Below are 20,768 nucleotides of genomic sequence, written 5' to 3' on the forward strand. Positions count from 1 at the left end.
CCAAAGCAAGATCCAGCCACTAAGATGGAGCCTGGATGAGAATGCAGTTTCATTGGATTTTTATCTCTCATCCTCTAATTCCCCAAGGCCATTCTGTCTTTGGTGAAAAGGAGTCTGCAATTACTGCTATAATTTTCCTGTCCATCTGCATACACAGGGGAAAAAAATAACATCACTTTAATGTTTCTCTCTTTTCCGTTCCTTTGCATTCTCCTCTTTCATTTCATTACTTCTTGACATCTTATCTCCTGCCCAGTCTCTGGAAAAATGAGGTGGTTTTTTTTTTTTTTTAATCAATGAATAACTAGCAGGAAATGTTCCACATTACCATCAGTGGTCACAGGATATAACATAGCAAGAAAATCAAGAGCTATTGACTTCATATTGTGCTATCATTATATACTGAAAAATCTAAAGTAAGTCTTTAATATCATAATAATAACTTTAGAAATCTAGTACCTGTTAGTACAGTAGTATCATTTCACATTTTGACTTCATACTGCTGAGAAGTCATTAAGTTGACCATAGGTTGTATGGAGATTTCGTTTTACCTGTGAATCTTTGATTTACAAGATTCATGAATGCAAGGCATATTTCAGAAAGTGTTAGAGATTCACTTAATAAAAATGTGTATCTTACAAAATCGCATTTGCAGTGCTTAAATAGTAACCTAAAATGTTATGTACAATTCCCTATGTCTCAAAATTTAGGAAAGGCAGTAAATAAAGTTAGTGACAATATACAAAATGAGGCGTATACAAAATGCTCCTGATTTGGAAATGTAATAGTCCCCGTGGCTTCAGGGAAGCAATTAAAAGCGGCTTCGTACATTAGAATGTGAAGCACTCTGGATAATTTTCACCCTTAATGAGTAAAGCTATATTCTTTAAATTTTCCTTGAATGTCCTTTCTCTGCAGCTTTATTGCCTTACCCAGGTCTGCTTTACTTTCCAGTTGTGTGTACATGTAGGAAGCGAAGAATCATGTCTTCTCCATCACTGAATCCTTCCCAACCTTGAGTCAGTTCTCAGATGGTTATTGGATTTCATTTTCTTCTCAGTGCTTTGACCTCCCAGCAGAGTTAGTTTCCAGTAACACATCCCCTTTTTATCACTCTGTACCTCTTCAATAACTGACTCAGATCTAAATTCCTATCTAACCTCTGCTTTTTACTTTTTTTATACTTCCATCTTATGAAACCATTCCATTTCATACATTATGATCTACCTTTTTGAGGAGTATCAGCCTATGACTGTTGCAGCTTCTCTGGAAAAGAAGTTTAAAAGTGCTGAGCACTAAAAGTAAACATCACTCTGTCTATAAATAGAGGGCAATCCTTGTCCTAAAGAGCTTCCAGTTCAAATATAACAGAAAAATACACACTGTGACAAGAAAAATCAGAGGAAAGTTTCTTAAAATATTTAAAAGAGAACAAAGTGGCATCTTAGAAAACAGCAAATCAATTTTTCCCCCTTTTAATGGAAATGATAAAAGCATGAGCTCTGGAAAGTAGACAAAGAGGCTCTAGAGAGAGAAATTTCTTTTTTACTATCAAGAACCATCTCTTATTCATGCACATTGTTATTGTTCAGTCGCTCAGTCATGTCCAACTCTTTGCCACCCCATGGACTGCAGTACTCCAGGCTTCCCTGTCCTTCACTACCTCCACGAGGTTGCTGAAACTCATGTCCATTGAGTCAGTGATGCCATCCAACTATCTCATCCTCTGTCGCCCCCTTCTCCTCCTGCCCTCAATCTTTCCATTTACCAACAAAGTTTCGTGACTTTGATTAGGTTGTATTTCTAACTATGTTTGTGTTACCTTATATGTTTTGTTACTTTATTCATTCACAGAGTAAAGATTATTGTAAACAGTTTCTTTAATTACTCAACTATAGCATGTTTTGTTGTTGTTTAGTTGCTAAGTCATGTCCGACTCTTGTGACCTCATGGTCTGTAGCCCACCAAGCTCCTCTGTCCATATGATTTCCCAGGTATCAAACCCGTGTCTCCTGCCTTGGCAAGCAGATTCTTTACCACTGAGCAACCAGGGAAAGTGAAAGTGAAAGTTGCTCAGTTGTGTCTGACTCTGTGACCCCACGGTCTATAAAGTCCATGGAATTCTTCAGGCCAGAATACTAGAGTGGGTAGCCATTCCCTTCTCCAGGGGATCTTCCCAAACCAGGGATCAAACCCAGGTCTTCTGCACTGCAGGCAGATTCTTTACCAGCTGAGCAACCAGGGAAACCTCTATATATCAAGAAACGTTGTGAGGAGGGGCAAATGGAGGATGCAATTCGCTTATTGAAAATCCAGAGAGAAAAGGTGGAAATTTAGGATTTAAAAGAAGACAAATAATATTTCAAAGTCAATGTTTTAGAGATTCTTTTTCTGTTAAAGAATAAACTGATCAAAGAGTTATAGTTGAAATTATTTCCCTCATTCATTCAATGACCATATATAGAATCCCTACTGTATATGAGGTGCCCGCTGGGTGAGAGGAATCAGAAATCTTGGCCTTCTCTTGGAGGCTTAGAAAGAAAGAAGGAGATGTAAATATTGAAGTACAGTTTAGAAGAAGCATCTCTACCCTTCCCATAGAAATAAACCACAGCGGTTGCTTTCTAAGGGTGTCTTGTGAGCCCTCAAGGCTTATCTCAAACTACAGTCTTTTCATGTTGATGTTTTGGAGAGCTCTTCAATTCTAAATGGGGATAATCGAAAGAAATATGTAGTAGCACTAGTAACCCTACTACTGGCTGATCCATCTACCACAGCTGGGGTTCTAGGCTAAGTTGGCATCTGCTTGGAGGCTTGAAGACTCACAGGGATAGATATCAAAAATGTCTTCAAGGAACTTATCTGTGAATCTCTGAATTTGTTCAAATTAAACACCTCTTCCTTTATCCCAGTCATCAAAGCTTCAGTCATCTGCTTTTTTCTTTGCTGCAAAAGGACTTCCACCAGGGAAATCCTTACCACTTCTTTTAATTCTCCACCATTTGCATTTTGGTCTTTCTCTGGTGGCTCAGTCAGTAAACAGTCTACCTGCAATGCGGGAGACCTGGGTTCAATCCCAGGATGGGGAAGATCCCCTGGAAAAAGAAATGGCAACCCACTCCAGTATTTTTGCCTGGAGAATTCCATGGACAGAGGAGCATGGCGGGCTACAGTCCATAGGGTCACAAAGAGTCAGACGCGATTGAGTGACAGACACTTTCATTTTCACTTTTGGTGGTTAAGACTCCGTGCTTTCACTCCAAGGGGCACAAGTTCGATCTCTGGTTGAGGAAGATCCCACATGCTGCAACAAAAAAGAAGTATTCTATGATGCACGGGCAAGAGGCTGGATACAGTGAGTCATGAGTCTGGCTGAATTTCCTGACCTTGCCATGAATCAGCGTGTGACTTTGAACGAGTCATTTAACCTCCATTCCAGTCTCAGACCTCTGGATTCTCATCTGTCAAGTAAGGGCATTGGTCTATTTAGTACGTCACCCATGATTCTCTTTGGCTCTGAAGTTCTCTGCTTTCATGGGGTGAGCATTCCAGTAGCTGAAGCTGGGGATGTTTCGTCACTGTGAACAGACACCAGTAAGACACCTGCTGTATAAAACTGTTTAGGATTTTCTGCTGCTCAGATGGTTTATTATAGAAAACTTTGGAAGAGTAATTTAGAAAGTTCTTTCACATGCAGTGTCATATTTAACTTGTGCATAGGTATTATTAAGGTATTATTAATGTATTATAAACAAGAATATTGGCTCCACAAAGAGATTATGTAATCTAGCCAGTAAGTGGCAAACTTAGGGCCTGAGCCTGGTCGATTTCGATGAGCCTTAGGGTTTTGACGCTCGATTTCAAATTCTGTCCATAAGGGATTCCCCTCCTAGTCAAGCTCCATTCTTTCACACTCTTCCTTACCTGTAATCACTGTCTCCCTACTGAAGCCAGTGTCTGCTCTCACCACATCACTGCACCTGCTCTTCTGAGTCACCAGGTCCCTCCTGAAGGCTGCCGAGTCCAGTAGATGCTTTCAGCTCCAAGCGTTCTTGATCTCCCTTCTGTAATCCATATGTCACCACTTCCACTCCTTGAAACTTTCCATTTTGGAGCTTCTTGACATCACTTCCTTGTGGTTCTCCTCCTGCTCTTTGCTCTAAACCATCTGCAGCATAGTCACCTGGTAGCTTATCTCAGTGTTGATTCCTGGGTCTCCCCCAGATCCATTCAACCAGAACCTCTGAGGATTAGACCAAGGAATCCACATCTAACTATCACTTCAGTGATTTTTGTATACATTAATGTCTTAGAACCACCGCCCGATGTGATGATAATTCCTAGCTTATTTCCAGCCTAGACCTCTCTCCTGAGTTCTAGACCATATATCAAATTTCCTTCTAGACATATTTCTTTTGGAATATCCCTTCTGGGTGGTCCTCAAGAACTCAAATTCAGCATTCCCAAACAAGTCATTTTCCTCCAAATACTTGCTCCACCCTGTGTGCTCCCCTCTTATTGACTGATTTGTTGTTGTTGTTGTTGAGTCACTAAGTCATGTCCAACTCTTTGCAACCCCATGGACTGCAGCACACCAGGCTCCTCTGTCCTCCACTATCTCCTAGAGTTTGCTCAAATTCATGTCCATTGAGTCAGTGAATGGCACCAGCATCCAAACAAACATCCACACCAGAAACTTCAGAATCATCCTCCTATAACCAGTTAATGCATTGTATTAATTATTCATTAAATATATCACAAAGCTATCCCCTTCCTCACTTCTCAGGTCCTGATATGAGCATTTGTCACCACTACCAGAAGGATTATTTTTTAAAATGCAAATCTGATTATATTTCTTTCTTGCAGAAAATCTTCTCAAGTCTCAAAAAACAGAAGGCAAATCCTAAGCCCATTGCCTGGTATTCAAGACCCTTCTTGATCTGAGCCCTGCCCACCCACTGGTCACCATGAGTTCCCTGGGTGTGTGCTCAGTCACTTCAGCATCTCCAACTCTTTCCACCCTATAGACTACAGTCCACCAGGCTCCTCTGTCCATGGGATTCTCCAGGCAAGGATACTGAACTGGGTTGCCATACCCTCATCCAGGGAATCTTCCCAACCCAGGGATTGAACCTGCATCTCCTGTGTCTCCTGCATTGCAGGCAAATTCTTTACAGCTGAGCCACCAGGGAAGCCCAAGCTTACTGTTCTCTAATCGAGCCAGGCTCTTTCAGGTCACCATACATGCTCCTCTCTCTCCCTACAATGTCCTCTTCCCTGTTGACCTAACTAACTCCTCCTTATGTTTACATTCATAGCTCAAGACTTCCACTAAGAAACCATCTCTGGGGGACTTACCTGGTAGTCCAGTGGTTAAGACTCTGCACTCCACTGCAAGGGCACAGATTCGATTCCTGGTCAGGGAAGTAGGATCCTGCATGCCTGATGGGGTGGCCAAAGAGAGAAACCATCCTTGATTCCTTTGGGTCAACAAGCTACTCCTTCTGCCATATTCCCATACCTTCTCTACTGAATTGCTCTTATAGTCTACATCTCTTTCTCCATCCTAATTCCCTAAATGAAAACATTTTATTTACTTATCTTTATCACCTAACATTCAATAAACGTTGTTTATATGAATCAATAATAGTACTGATATTTACATACTGCACCGTATTTTATGAAGCACTTCTTATTTGATACTTATTTCTGTTTTTATTACTGCAAGTTGCCAGTGAGTCACGCTTTTTTCCTTTCTTAGATTTAACATTCTGTTTAGCTTTTTATAGAATATCCCATATAGAAGAGAAAAAAAAAAATGGCATGAGCCCAAGACCAGCATAGCAGTATATGAAAATAGCTGCTTTCTGTATAACTGTCTACCTGGCTTAAAGAATAGTAAGATTTGTAGTTCTATTGAGTGAGATATTGAAGGACAGAAAGGATTAAGCATTGTCTGTAATTTGCTAAAGGGCCTTATGGAGTCTTCTTTTGAATATAAGTTCTTCCTAGAAAAAGCAATATTGATAAAAATAATATGTAGTACCTAGAAAATCTGATACTATAGCTGAATGAACTGGAGGAAAAAACAAACTTACAATCACGAATTATGTGTGTAGCTGTAAGAGATAAAGGTTATCAGATCTCGTGCCCTAAGCCCAAGGAATAAATGAAAGAAAGAAAGGGAGTCATTTTCTCCCTCATTGTTAGTGTTTTGGGCATCCCAGGTGGCTCAGTGGGTAAAGAATCCACCTGCCAAAATTTAGGAGATGCAGGTTTGATCCCTGGGTCCGGAAGATCCCCTGGAGGAGGGCATGGCAACCCACTCCAGTATTTTTGCCTGGAGGATTTCATGGACAGAGGAGTCTGACGGGCTACAGTCCCCAGGGTCACAAAGAGTGGGACACGATTGAAGTGACTAAGCATGTATGTTACTGTTTTACTTTCTCAATAGATAATTTTTCTTTAATATTTTGAGTCACTATTTGCTGAAAGCAAGAGATTTTCCCAACTCATCTTATTATAGAAAACTATGCGCATGTACATGTATGCATATATTTCTAGTTTTGTCATTCTGAGCCCAACTTTATCATTTGTATAGAGTAGGTAGAAATAGCTCTTTATCTGGCTTTTTTGTTTGTTTTAGTATTTATTTATTTATTTGGCTACGTCAGTTCTTAGCTGTGGCATGCAGGATCTTTGTTACATCACGTGAGATCTTTCACTGTGGTGCATGGACTTCCTATTATTAGCTGTGGTCCACAGTACTCGGGCTTAGCTGGTCTGTGGCACATGGGATCTCAGTTCCCTGACCAGGGATCAAATCCACATCCTCTGCATTGCAAAGCAGATTCTTAACAACTGGACTGCAAGGGAAACCCCTGTGCATATTTTTTACTAGAGTATTTTAAGAAAGTTTCTTGGGTAAGCAATCTTCATAATAGGGTGATTTTAACATTTTTATAACTGTCATAACATTCATCATAAGCAAAATGTAATGAATTATGAATTTGTCAGCAATATTTATCATGTTCAGAAGATTAGATGATGTTCTAAATATTGATGAAAATAAAAGAATCCCTTCTGTTCATAAGTAAAAAGTTTGGTGCTAAGTATTTTGATAGCTGGAGAAATTATCTTTGTACTATTACCCTGTGGTAACTAGCTTTATTATGATTAGAGATTCTTTATCTGCAGTGTATTTATCCAATTTAAGTAATAAACACTTTTCATGAACCTAGGAATACGTTTCATCCTAGGCTAGGGAAACGGGATAAAAAGAAATACGAATGCAGGTTATGGCCCTCGAGGCATCGCAGTCCTCAAGTTGAGGTGGGAGGGAGTGGAGAAGAGATAAAAACTGTTATATTGGTAATAGACGATATGATAGATGGTGCACAAGGTGGAAGAAAGCTTGTAAAGAAGACATCCATCTTGCAACCATGGCAGGGGGAGGGTAGGGGGGTCTTTCTGGGAGAAAGCATTACCTGAGTTGTATCGTTAATCAACAGTATGTCTGCAAGGATTTATTTTTTTAAATCATTTATTTTATTAAAGTATAGCTCATTTACAATGTTGTATTAATTACTGCTGTACAGCAAAGTGAGTCGGTTTTTCATATACATATGAAAGTTGAAAGTGTTAGTAGCTCAGTCGTGTCTGACTCTTTGTGACCCTAAGGACTATAGCCTGCCAGGCTCTTCTGTCCATGGAATTCTCCAGACAAGAATACTGGAGTGGGTAGACATTCCCTTCTCCAGGAGACTTTCCTGACCCAAGGATTAAACCCAGGTCTCCTGCATTGCAAGCAGATCTTCACTGTCTGAACCACCAGGGAAGCCCATATACATATACTCTTTTCCATATTCTTTTCCATTATGATTTAGCAAAGGATTTGAATATGGTTCCCTGTGCTATATAATAGGGCCTTATTGTTTATCCATGCTGTTGCTAATCCCAAACTCCCAATCCATCCCTCTCCCATCCCCTTCTGTCTTGGCAACCTCCAGTCTATTCTCTATGTCCATGGTTCTGTTTATGTTTCATCACTGGGGTCATTTGTGTCACATTTTAGATTCCACATGTAAGTGGTATTTGTCTTTCTGACTTCTTCACTTAGGATGATAATTTCTCATTGCATCCATGTTGTGACAAATGGCATTATTTTGTTCTTTTCTATGGCTGAATAGTGTTCCATTGTATATATATATACCACATCTTCTTTATCCATTCATCTGTTGATAGACACTTAGGTTGTGTTCATGAATTGGTATTGTGAATAGTGCTACTATGAACAAAGGGATACATGTATCTTTCTTATTTATTATTTCGTTTGGATATATGCCAAGGAATGGGATGGCTGGATCATATGGTAATTATATTTTTTTGTTTTCTAAGGAATCTCTATACTGTTTTTCACTGTGGCTGCACTAAGTTATATACCTACATACATTCATGTACATACTACACACCTAGTATGTACATACTACATACAGTTACATACTAACTTACATATCTATATACATAACTTACACACCTAACTTACATTTCCTACAAAGTGTAGGAAATTTCCCTTTTCTCCAAACCTTCTCCAGCATTTGTTATTTGTAAATGTTTAATGATGGCCATTCTGATCAGCATGAGGTGGTACCTCACTGTAGTTTTCATTTGCATTTCTCTAAAAATTAGCAATGTTGAGCATCTTTTCATGTGCCTACTGGCCATCTGTATTTCTTCTTTGGAGAAATACCTCTTTAGGTCTTCTTCCCATTTTTCAACTGGGTTGTTTGTTTTTCTGGTGTTGAATTGTATGAGCTGTGGGTATATTTTGAAAATTAAGCCCTTGTCAGTTGCATTTTTTGCAAATTTTTCCTCCCTTTCTGTTGTTGTTATTGTTCAGTCACCCAGTCGTGTCTGACTCTTTGTGACCCCATGGATGGCAGCACGCCAGGCTTCCCTGTCCTTCACCATCTCCCGGAGTTTGCTCAAACTCATGTCTATTGAGTCAGTGATGCCATCCAACCATCTCTTCCTATGTCATCCCCTTTTCCTCCTGCCTGCAATCTTTCCCAGCATCAGGGTGTTTCCCAAGGTGTCAGTTCTTCACATCAGGTGGCCAAAGTATTGGAGTTTCAGCTTCAGCATCAGTCCTTCCAATGAATATTCAAGATTGATTTTCTTGAGGACTGACTGGTTTGAACTCCTTGCTGTCCAAGGGACTCTCAAGAGTCTTCTGCAACACCACAGTTCGAAAACATCAGTTCTTTGACACTCAGCCTTCTTTATGGTCCAGCTCTCATATCCATACATGACTACTGGAAAAACCAAGGTTTGACTCGATGGACTTTTGTTGACAAAGTAATGTCTCTGCTTTTTAATATGCTGTCTAGGTTTATCATAGCTTTTCTTCCAATGAGCAAGCTTTTTTTAATTTCATGGCTGCAGTCACCATCTGCAGTGATTTTAGAGCCCCCCAAAATAAAGTCTGTCACTGTTTTCATTGTTTCCCCATCTATTTGCCATGTTTGTTTTGCTTATGGTTTTCTTTGCTATGCAAAAGGCTTGTAAATTTGATGAGGTTCCATTTGTTTATTTTTGTTTTTATTTCTATTGCCTTGGGAGTATTTCTTGAAACTGGTAAATTGCAGCATCAGCAGATGCGTCCCCCATTCGTCCCTGCTATAGCTCTGTTAGAATATTAGGTAAGGGGTTTGGGGCCATGAGAGGCATAAACTGATGATTTACCCATCATATTCTCTTCCCTCTTAAAGCCCCCTTAGTTTTGTTGTTGTTGTTGCTGCTGTTGGATGCATGGATGCATGAACTAAAGACATATCTCCCAGGCATGCTTTAACTTAGATATTAGCTCTTCAATTGGGTTTTGCTGCGTGGGATGTAAACAGAGAAATGTATGGCAGATTATGGGACATTTCCTTAAAAGATGGTTAGCAAATATTTGGTTCTGCTTATTTCCTCTTCTTTGAATTGTTGCTTGAGATGTGAATTGGATGACTGTACCTCCTCCAATACTTGATGCCACCTGATGCGAAGAGCCAACTCATTGGAAAAGACCCTGATGTTGGGAAAGATTGAGGGCAGGAGGAGAAGGGGGTGACAGAGGACAAGATGGTTGGATGGCATCATTGATTCAATGGACATAAGATTGAGTAAATTCAGGGAGATAGTGACGGACAGAGAGGCCTGGCGTGCTGCAGTGCATGGGATCACAAAGAGTCAGACGTGACAGAGCGACTGAACAACAGCCACCACCTCCGTCTGGGCTGAAGAAGACAAAGACTGCACCCTAGGGATGCAGAGCAGACACCTGGTTACATCCTGGGTCTCTTAGGACTTCCGGCAGCAGCACCAACATAGCAACTCTAAAGTGCTTTCTTCAGAACTACAAGTGAGGGAGAAATTAAATTCCATCTTGATTAAGCTAATGCTGTTTGGGGAAATCAGGATGATCTTTTGCTGCTCTCAGCTCAACCTAATCTTATGTATCACATTGATCTTACTCCCCAGCACTCCACACACACATCAAAATTACTTAACCAAACTTTGCCTTATGCTTCAATAACTCCTAATTTTTTTTTGATTAATTCGGTAGTCTTATGGTGTACCGTGTTATTTCCTGCAGGTGGGGCAGGCTGCTTTAATACATTCTGGGAATTGGACAATTTCTTTGATATCTTAATTTGAACTATAGCAGGCAAAAGTTAGTTGACTGCCCAAATAGTCATACTACTTTATTGTGACTATACATTGCCAATGTGCTATCATATTATTGCAAACAAAAAGCAAAACAGACAGAAAACTTGGATCAAAATAGACATCTTTGCCAACTATGCACTATTGGATATGTGTTGTACTGTTCTTGTCTTCTGTCTACCCAGGTCTCAGAGAGAGGGTTTGAATACCAGGTATGCCAGTATCATCAACTTTCTCCCAACTACACGTTTTGTAGAAAAGCACTGCTTATTAGGGGCAAGACACAGTTTTCAAGAAGACTTATATTATCTTGTTTGTTCTATATACAATGAAGTCTAAAGAGTAAACATCTTAGAAAACATTAAAAAAAAAAAAACCTTCTAAATGGTTCCAGTTCATTCATAGGAGTGCATTTTATTAAACATTTTGAGATGCAGAAAAGAGCATTAGACTCAGAGAGCTCAGCCTCATGTCACTTTGGTGTCAGTTGTTTTCAATTTCCATCTCTGTAAAATGGCAGAATAGTTACCCAGCACGTTTCATTATGTGTGTTGAAACAGATAACATCTTGAAATAGCTTGAACTGCTCAGATATAAATGTTTTAAAGCAAACATGGCATTTGTCTAAAGTAGAGAAAAAAGGAAGGTCATTTAAATTAGTAGTAATTTGCATGCTCTCTCCATCTCTGGGCAGCTTGCTGTGATTTTTTTTCCTCTAAAGATCATCATTTATTTTCAAAATGACTACTCCAAAATAAAACTAGAACAGCAGCTTTTGTTTTGAAATAGTTGTAGAGGAGAATTTTCCTCCATGAAATTATACTTAATTCAGGGATGGAAACGAATTGCTTTTAGAAACAGAAGAGAGGATGGAAGGAAAGGAGGGAGGAGAGAAGAAAAGGAAGAAAGAAAGAAAAGAAGGCAGAGGGAAGAAAGAAAGAGAAAAGAACCATACTATTCCATGACTCTGATTGTCTACAAGTTAAAGCTTGTGCTTAGTTGCTCAGTCGTGTCTGACTCTTTGCGACTCCATGGATTGCAACCCGCCAGGCCCTTCTGTCCATGGGGATTCTCTAGGCAAGAATACCAGAGTGGGTTGCCATGCCTTCCTCCAGGGGATCTTCCCAACTCAGGGATCAAACCCAGGTCTCCCACATTGCAAGAGGTTTCTTTACTGTCTGAGCCACCAGGGAAGCCCAGGTTAAAGCTTAGAAGCTCAAATTGATTTTTCAAAATTTTTCTTTTTGTTTCTGCTCAATCCCCTCCTTATAGAAAATTATACTGGGTATTTCTTTCTTTTTGGACCATAAGAATTTATCATCATGAATAGCTTTCTCTTTTCCAGTTCCTTCATACCAAAAAATTAATGGTGGCAACACTGCAGGAGTAAATACAATCCAATCCAATGATGAAGCTAATTGAGAACGGAGAGGTTGGAGGAGACTATTTAAGGAGATGGGTTAGAGAAAAGGGCTGAGCAATTCACAGAATGGAGGCTCTCCATCAAACAATTAGAATGACTCTCAAAATTGTTTCAAGATATTTATGTACCAAACAGTAGCCTCATGTATTCAGGAAGAACTCGTTGAATCAAAATTGTTGTAACTTAAACAGGCCTAATTTTCTTTTATTATGTTTTACAGATGAGGAAGTAGAGTCAAAACCAGCTGTATAGTTTGCATAAATGAAAATGTCGGGCTCCTTGTTCAAAAATTATTAGGCAGGTCTTCCTTGGTGGTCCAGGTGTTAAGAATCTGCCTGCCAATGCAGGGGACACAAGTTCAATCCTTGGTCTGAGAAGATCCCACATGCCGTGGGGCAACTAAGTTGGTGCTCCACAACAAGAGAAGCCACCTCAAAGAGAAGCCCAAGCGCCACAGCTAGCAAGTCACCCTCACTTGTTGGAACTAGAGAAAGCCTGCATATAACAATGATGCAGCCGAGACAAAAATAATAAGTAAATAAACTGCTAAGAGTCAGACACGACTGAGTGACTGAACTGACTAACTGAAACTGCTAGTTGCTCAGTCTTTGAGATCCCATGGACTGTATGGAATTCTCCAGGCAAGAATACTGGAATGGGTTACCATTTCTTCTCCAGGGGATCTTCCCAACCCAGGGATCAAACCCACATCTCTTACGTTTCCTGCATTGGCAGGTGGGTTCTTTACCACCAGCGCTATCTGGGAAGCCCCAAAAGGAGGTCAGTTCAGTTCAGTCGCTCAGTTGTGTCCGACTCTCTGCTACCCCATGGACTGCAGCACGCCAGGCTTCCCTATCCATCACCAATTCCCTGAACTTACTCAAATTCATGTCCATTGAATCGGTGATGCCATCCAACCATCTCTTCCTCTGTTGTCCCCTTCTCCTCCTGCCTTCAATCTTCCCCAGCAACAGGGTCTCTTCAAATGAGTCAGTTCTTTGCATCAGGTGGCCAAAGTATTAGAGTTTCAGCTTCAGCATCAGTCCTTCCAATGAATATTCAGGACTGATTTCCTTTAGGATGGACTGGTTGGATCTTCTTGCAGTCCAAGGGACTCTCAAGAGTCGTCTCCAAACACTACAGTTCGAAAGCATCAATTCTTCAGCGTTCAGCTTTCTTTATAGTCCAACTCTCACATCCATACATGACTACTGGAAAAACCAAAGCTTTGACTAGATGGACCTTTGTTGGCAGCGTAATGTCTCTGCTTTTTAATACGCTGTCTAGGTTGGTCATAGTTTTTCTTCCAAGGAGCAAGCGTCTTTTAATTTCATGGCTGCAATCACCATCTGCAGTGATTTTGGAGCCTAAAAAAAATAAAGTCTGTCACTGTTTCCATTGTTTCCCCATCTATTTGCCATGAAGTGATGGGACCGGATGCCATGATCTTAGTTTTCTAAATGTTGAGTTTTAAGCCAACTTTTTCACTCTCCTTTTTCACTTTCAGAGAAGGCAATGGCACCCCACTCCAGTGTTCTTGCCTGGAAAATCCCATGGATGGAGGATTTTCTGTCCATGGGGTCGCTAAGGGTCGGACATGACTGAGCAACTTCACTTTCACTTTTCATTTTCATGCATTGTAGAAGGAAATGGCAACCCACTCCAGTGTTCTTGCCTGGAAAATCTCAGGGACAGGGGAGCCTTGTGGGCTTCTGTCTATGGGGTCGCACAGAGTCGGACACGGCTGAAGCGACTTGCCAGCAGCAGCAGCTTTCACTTTCATCAAGAGGCTCTTTAGTTCTTCTTCGAGTTCTGCCATAAGTGTGATGTTAACTGCATATCTGAAATTATTGATATTTCCCCTGGCAATCTTGATTCCAGCTTGTGCTTCATCCAGTCCAGCATTTCTCATGATGTACTCTGCATATAAGTTAAATAAGCAGGGTGACAATATACAGTCTTGATGTTCTCCTTTCCCGATTTGGAACCAGTCTGTTGTTCCATGTCCAGTTCTAACTGTTGCTTCTTGACCTACATACAGATTTCTGAGGAGGCAGGTCAGGTGATCTGATAGTCCCATCTCTTAAAGAATTTTCCACAGTTTATTGTGATCCACACAGTCAAAGGCTTTGGCATAGTCAATAAAGCAGAAGTAGATGGTTTTCTGGAACTCTCTCGCTTTTTCGATGATCCAATGGATGTTGGCAATTTAATCTCTGGTTCCTCTGCCTTTTCTAAATTCAGCTGGAACATCCGAAAGTTCATGGTTCACATAGTTTTGAAGCTGCCTTGGAGAATTTTGAGCATTACTTTGCTAGCGTGTGAAATGAGTGCAATTGTGCGGTAGTCAGACAGGTTAAATTACTTGCCTGATGTGATGAAACTGGTTAGGAGAGCTAGCCTCCTAATTCTTTGTCTGGTTTTTCTTTTTTTCTCCACATTCTATTATTTTTCCATATTCACCTGATGTTTCACTTGGAATAAGTATATATTCATTCATCTTTAATTTAATAAATAAATTTAATGAATACAGACTATATGGCAGGCACTATATTAAGAATCAAATAAATAAGACAATGCCTTTCCTTAAGTACTGTTTAACACTGGGTGCAGAAAAAAGATTTAAGGGGAGAAAATCCATTTCTACAGAGGTTATACGGAAGGTGAAACTCTTATATTCTACCACTGAGAGTTAAAGAGTGAAGTGAAAAAAAAAAAAAAAAGAAGTGAAAGTATTAGTTGTTAAGTCATGTCTGACTCTTTGTGACCCCAAGAATGTAGCCTGCAAGGCTCCTTTGTCTATGGGATTCTCCAGGCAAGAATACTAGAGTGGGTAGCCATTCCCTTCTCCAGGAGATCTTCCCTACCCAGGGATTGAATCCAGGTCTCCTGTACTGTAGGCAGATTCTTTACCATATGCACCATCAGGGAAGTCCCAGTTGAGAGTTAGATAGGTATTAATTTTCTGGAGGTCACCTTGGCCATATTTGATAAATGTTTTAAAATGGGTATACCCTTTGGCCCAGAAATAATACTTCTTGGAATTTATCCTAAGGCAATAATAAAAAACGTGGCAAAGTTATATGCAGAGTTGTTCATCACAGTGACTTTTTTTCTCATAAAGACTCAAGAATTTGGGTTTTTTAGGCACATTTTTGTATATCTATGCTTGTTAACACATGGCCATTAAAAATGTGGTTTTAGGAGACTATTAACAGGGGGAAATATAATTGGCTGCTTATGACTAGAAAAGCAGGGGAGGACACATACCTAAATCTTGCAGTGACTAACTTAGTTTTTTTATTTAGAAACTCATCATATTTTCTAATAGTTCTTTATGAAGTATATTTTATTTTCATTATAAAATAAATTTCATTTCACCTGTATTTAACTATGAAAATCTACATTTTCTAAAATTCCTAGAGAAGGTTAGCAATTCTATATTTTACCATTGGGAAAAATTAATAAAGTTTCATGTATAAAGCCTCATGATAGACTAAACTAAATGTCCATCATAAACTTGGGTGAATTGAAATATTTCCCTTATGGTTGAAAGAATTATACAGGTCATATAAGCTAAATCTCTGTAGAAATTGACTCTACAATACCCTTGATAAATTTTATCTAAACCTACTGAGTTTAGAGACAGATTCATTTTATTCATGAGAAGCTGAATTTTTAGATAAATTGTAACAAATAGAAGCCAATTTGGAATCAGAATACCAATATCCTGTAACTACCCTATAGATAATTGTGTTTGGTAAAAGAAAAAGGGAGTGGGTGTATTACTGGATAGATGTTTTTTAAAAAATTCATCCAAATTGAATAATTTACTTTTGGCTACTGTATATGATTTACTGTATGTTTAGCGTCACTATTCACCAGAGATTCTCTTTTTTAATGTCTGGATATGAAAGTCAGAAGCACTTCACCCAGAACACTCTCATAGGGACTGACCTACCAGACTCTATCCATAAAAATACCCAGGACAAGGGTTCATTTAGAACCTCACCCAGTAACATTTTATATTTGCAATTCTATAGGAAAAGCTGTTTTTATAATCATTACATTAATATTTTGTAAAGTGAAAAGGCAACTTTCAAAAATTATTATGAACTGATAGAAACCAGAAATGCATACACAATAATAATATAAACAAAAGTTGAACTCATAGAAACAGAGACTGAAAAGTGGTTGTAGGGGGCTGGGGTAAGGGAGAGGAAGGGATAGGAAGAAGCTGGTAAAAGGGCATAAACTTTCAGTTATAACACCAATGAATGAATAAGTTCTGAGGATCAAATATATTGCATAGTAACTATAATTGACAACACTGCACTGTATAGTTAAATTTGCTGAGAGTGAAACATATATGTTTTTACCAAAAAAAGAAAAAAAACAAAACCAGTGAGGTGATAGATGTGTTCATGAACCTGATGGGAGAATCTTTTCATAAGGTCTATTTTGGACCCTTTAAATATCTTACAGTTTTGATGATTTAATTCAATAAAGCTGAAAAAATAGTATTAATAGTCTGGTGCCATTTTAAAATCCAAATTTTATTAGGAAAAATACATGCAGAGAAAGATGTCTAGTGGATTAAAAGAAAATATTAATAGTAATTATTTTTGGGGAAAAGCTTATAATTTCAGAATAACAAAACTCTGAGAGGAAAATTCCTTTAGAACAATACTGGAGGCAACACACTACTGGAAAGAGTTGGGTAAGTCACAAGAATGTGCTGACTTAAAAGGCTATTGCATTGGATTCAATCATTCCTTTACTCTAAAATCCCATTTTCTATCTTTTTGGTTTTTGCTTGTAAATATCTAAATATTTTGTACTAGTGGATCTTAACAATTTTTTTTTTTACTTTCAAAAGTTGTCATTCATAATTTTCATACTTTTAGTGTCCACTGACTAGAGGGAAATATGTATATAATTCTTTTATCCCAGTTGTCATACCTTTTCTGTGCCCTAGATTTCTAAGGAAAATAGTTTAGGAACTACTATTCTATATCTTGGTATTTGATACATAAAGTTGGTCCAGCACACTCTTCAAAGAAAAAGATGATGGTAAAATTAATTTTCCTTAAGAATGACAATCACGAAAACAATCACAAAAGCCTATGCTCTATAGCTTAGAGCATGCTTTCTTATTCCAGAAAATATTTTAAAAAAATTTTGTTCAGTCCTAGTCTTCTGTGAATTCTTTGAAACCCACAACAATTCTTATAGCATTTGTTATAATCACTTACTTGACCAGTTTTGTTACAATGCAGTTAGGTTGAGTTTATGAGTTAAGAATTACAGCTATGATAGTTTCTCCTCTTAATTTTTCCTGCCTGCTTGGCAAAACACAAACCAAGGTGTTACTTAACACCTAAGATCCCTTTTTTAGTATCACTGCATCCTTCTTCTCTATCCACTTCACAGCTCTCAGAGCTCATGATCCTTTTTTACCTTAGTGTAGTTTTACCTCTTCTCCCAGCCTACCTCCTTCTGAGCTCCTCCTTGGCCCCCATGTAATCCAGAGGACTACTGGTGAATTTTGCCAAGTCTATCTTGTTAAAATATGAAAGTGGAGCACATGGGAGAAGCAAAGTTTGTTTTAAAACATGTTGCTTTTTGGTTTGGGGAATTGCAGCTTAGAGAATACCCATTAAAGTTAGTGTTATTTTTTTTCATCTTAAAAGAACAAATGCAAAGAGAAACTTTTCAGGGATAAATAATGGTATCATAAAGTAGGGGGAGATGGTAAGCAGAAAAAGAACTTGTTACATACAAGGAAACCCCCAGGAGACTATCAGCTGGCTTTTGAGCAGAAAGTTTGCAAATCAGAGTGGAATGCTATATTCAAAGTGCTAGAAGGAAAAACACACACAGGTAGAGACTGAACAACAGGCATACTGATTCACTGCATTCGCAAATTCCAATGGAACTTTTCAGAGAACTAGAACAAATGATTTAAAAATTTGTATGGAGAGACTTCCCTGATGGTCCAGTGGTTGAGAACCCGCCTGCCAATGCAGGGGACATGGGTTCAATCCCTGGTCTGGGAGGACCCCACATGCTGTGAAGCAACTTAGCCCATGTGCCACAACTACTGAAGCCCAAGTACCCCTGTGCACTGCAATGAATAGTAGCCCCCCCACACACACAATTAGAGAAAGCCCAAGCACAGCAACGAAGTCCCAGCCAAAAAAAAAAAAAAAATTATATGAAACCACAAAAGACCCCAAACAACCAAAGCAATCTTGAGAAAGACAAACAAAACAGTGGTTTTCGACTATATTGCAAACCTATAACCTATAACAATCAGTGCGTGCTCAGTCGTGTCTGACTCTTTGCGACCCCATGGAATGTAGCCCACCAGGCTCCTCTGTCCATGGAATCTTCCAGGCAAAAATGCTAGAGTGGGTTACCATTTCCTTCTCCAGGGGATGTTCCTGACTCAGGGATCAAACTCATCTCTCTGGCATCTCCTGCATTGGCAAGTGGATTCTCTACCATTGAGCCATTGGGGAAGGTATTAAATTATTTATCTGACTCCAGAGTAAAGGTAACAAAAGCAAAAACAGACAAATTGTACCACATCAAATTAAAAAGCTTTTGCACAGCAAAGGAAGCCATTAACAAAATGAAAAGGCAACCTACTAAATGAGAGAAAATATTTGAAATAAAATTTCCAATAAGGGGTTCATATCCAAATTACATACACAGAGCAAACAACTCAATAGCAAAAAAAACCAACACTTTCCCCCCCAACTGCCTACCCCCCCACCCCCCCCAGTTTGTGGGATCTTAGTTCCCTGACCAAGGATTGAATCTAGGCCCATGGCAGTTAGAGCTTGGAGTTCTAACCACTGGACTGCTGGGAAATTCTCCAAACAGGACAATTAAAACATGGACAGATAATCTAAACAGACATTTTTTCAAAGAAAATGTGCGCACATGCGTGCTAAGTCACTTCAGTCGTGTCCAATTCTTTGCAACCCCATGGAGTGTAGCCCGCCAGGCTCCTCTGTCCATGGAATTCTCCAGAAAACTGGGGTGGTTAGCCATTCCCTCTTCCAGGGGATCTTCCTGATCCAGGGGTCAAACCTGAGTCTCTTACATCTCCTGTGTTGACAGATGGGTTCTTTACCACTGGTGCCACTTAGGAAGCCCAATATAATGTTATATACAATGTTTATCTTTTTTAAAAGAACTAATCCAAGGAGAGATTTTTCATGAATAAATAATGTTCATAAAGTGGAGGAAGATGGTAAGCAGAAAAGGGTTGTATAGAGGGATGAAATCTGTCCAGTCATACCAAAAATTCTAGAAACTTTTATTTCAGATCTCATTATTATTTTTAAAAATATTTATTTGACTGCTCCAGGTCTTAGTTGTGGCCCATGGGATCTTACATCTTCGTTGCAGCATGCAAAATCTTTAGTTGCAGCATGTGGGATCTAGTTGCCTGACCAAGGATCCTGCCTGGGCCCCCTTCATTGGGAGCTCAAAGTCAGCCATTGGACCATCAGGACCTGAAATCTCATTGTTAATGGAAGGATGTGCAGGATTGAGAGGTGTCAGTAAGATTTTTAAGAAACAATTAGCTTATGTGGAAATGTTAACTAATGAAATAAAGACTATAACAACAATTTTTTGGGAGTGAGAGGATGAAACTTTGAAGATGTAAATATTCAAGGAAATGATTAGTTTTGCCTTATCCTTGGGTAGGTAAGAAGCAAGCAATAGTCATCAAAAGGGAAAAGGGAGGACATTTGGACCACATGGTTGCATGCCAAATTGAGACATAGACACTGAGGATTGGTTTTGCATTGACCCAATGGCTGAAGTTGGGAGAAAGTGGAGCAGAAGGAACAAATGTATTTTTGTTAATACTGTCCTTGTTACAGGGCTTCCCTGGTAGCTCAGCTGGTAAAGAATCCTCCTGCAATGTGAGAGACGTGGGTTCGATCCCTGAGTTGGAAAAGTCCCCTGGAGAAGGGAATGGCTACCCACTCCAGTATTCTGGCCTGGAGAATTCCATGGACTGTATAAGTCAGTACAAAGAGTCGAACGCGACTAATCGATATTCTGATTGTAATGCTACTTGATTAACCAGTTACCTTCTACCACATCTCAAGAATGTTCTTTAGCCCTAAATATTGTGAAGAATTGCTTTTTCCTGCATAATATTCCATAAAATATTATGATTAAAATTCCTACTAAGTATTATATTCTGATAGTATAAACTCCTGCATAACATAGCAAAATCTACACTTCATTAACTTAACAATTAAGAAAAATATTCAGTCACATAAAAAATAAAAACATGAGTTCCTCAAGAAGTTAAAAAATACTCTAGTTCCTCAAAAAGAATATCATATGATCCAGCAATTCCACTTCTATGTATATTACGAAAGAATTGAGACAGGGTCTCAAACAGATACCTATACACCAGTGTTCTTACCAGCATTATTTACAATAGCCAAAAGGTGGAAGTAATTCAAATGTCCATCAATGGGTGAATGGATAAACAAATGTGGTATAAACATACAATGGAATGTATGTATATTCAGTCTAAGAAAATAAAAGGAATGAAATTCTGATTCATCTTGCTACACAGGTGAACCTTGATAACATA

Source organism: Giraffa tippelskirchi, chromosome 4, assembly GCF_054371585.1.
Source record: "Giraffa tippelskirchi isolate mGirTip1 chromosome 4, T2T-mGirTip1v1.2.pri, whole genome shotgun sequence".
Taxonomy (NCBI): Eukaryota; Metazoa; Chordata; class Mammalia; order Artiodactyla; family Giraffidae; genus Giraffa; species Giraffa tippelskirchi.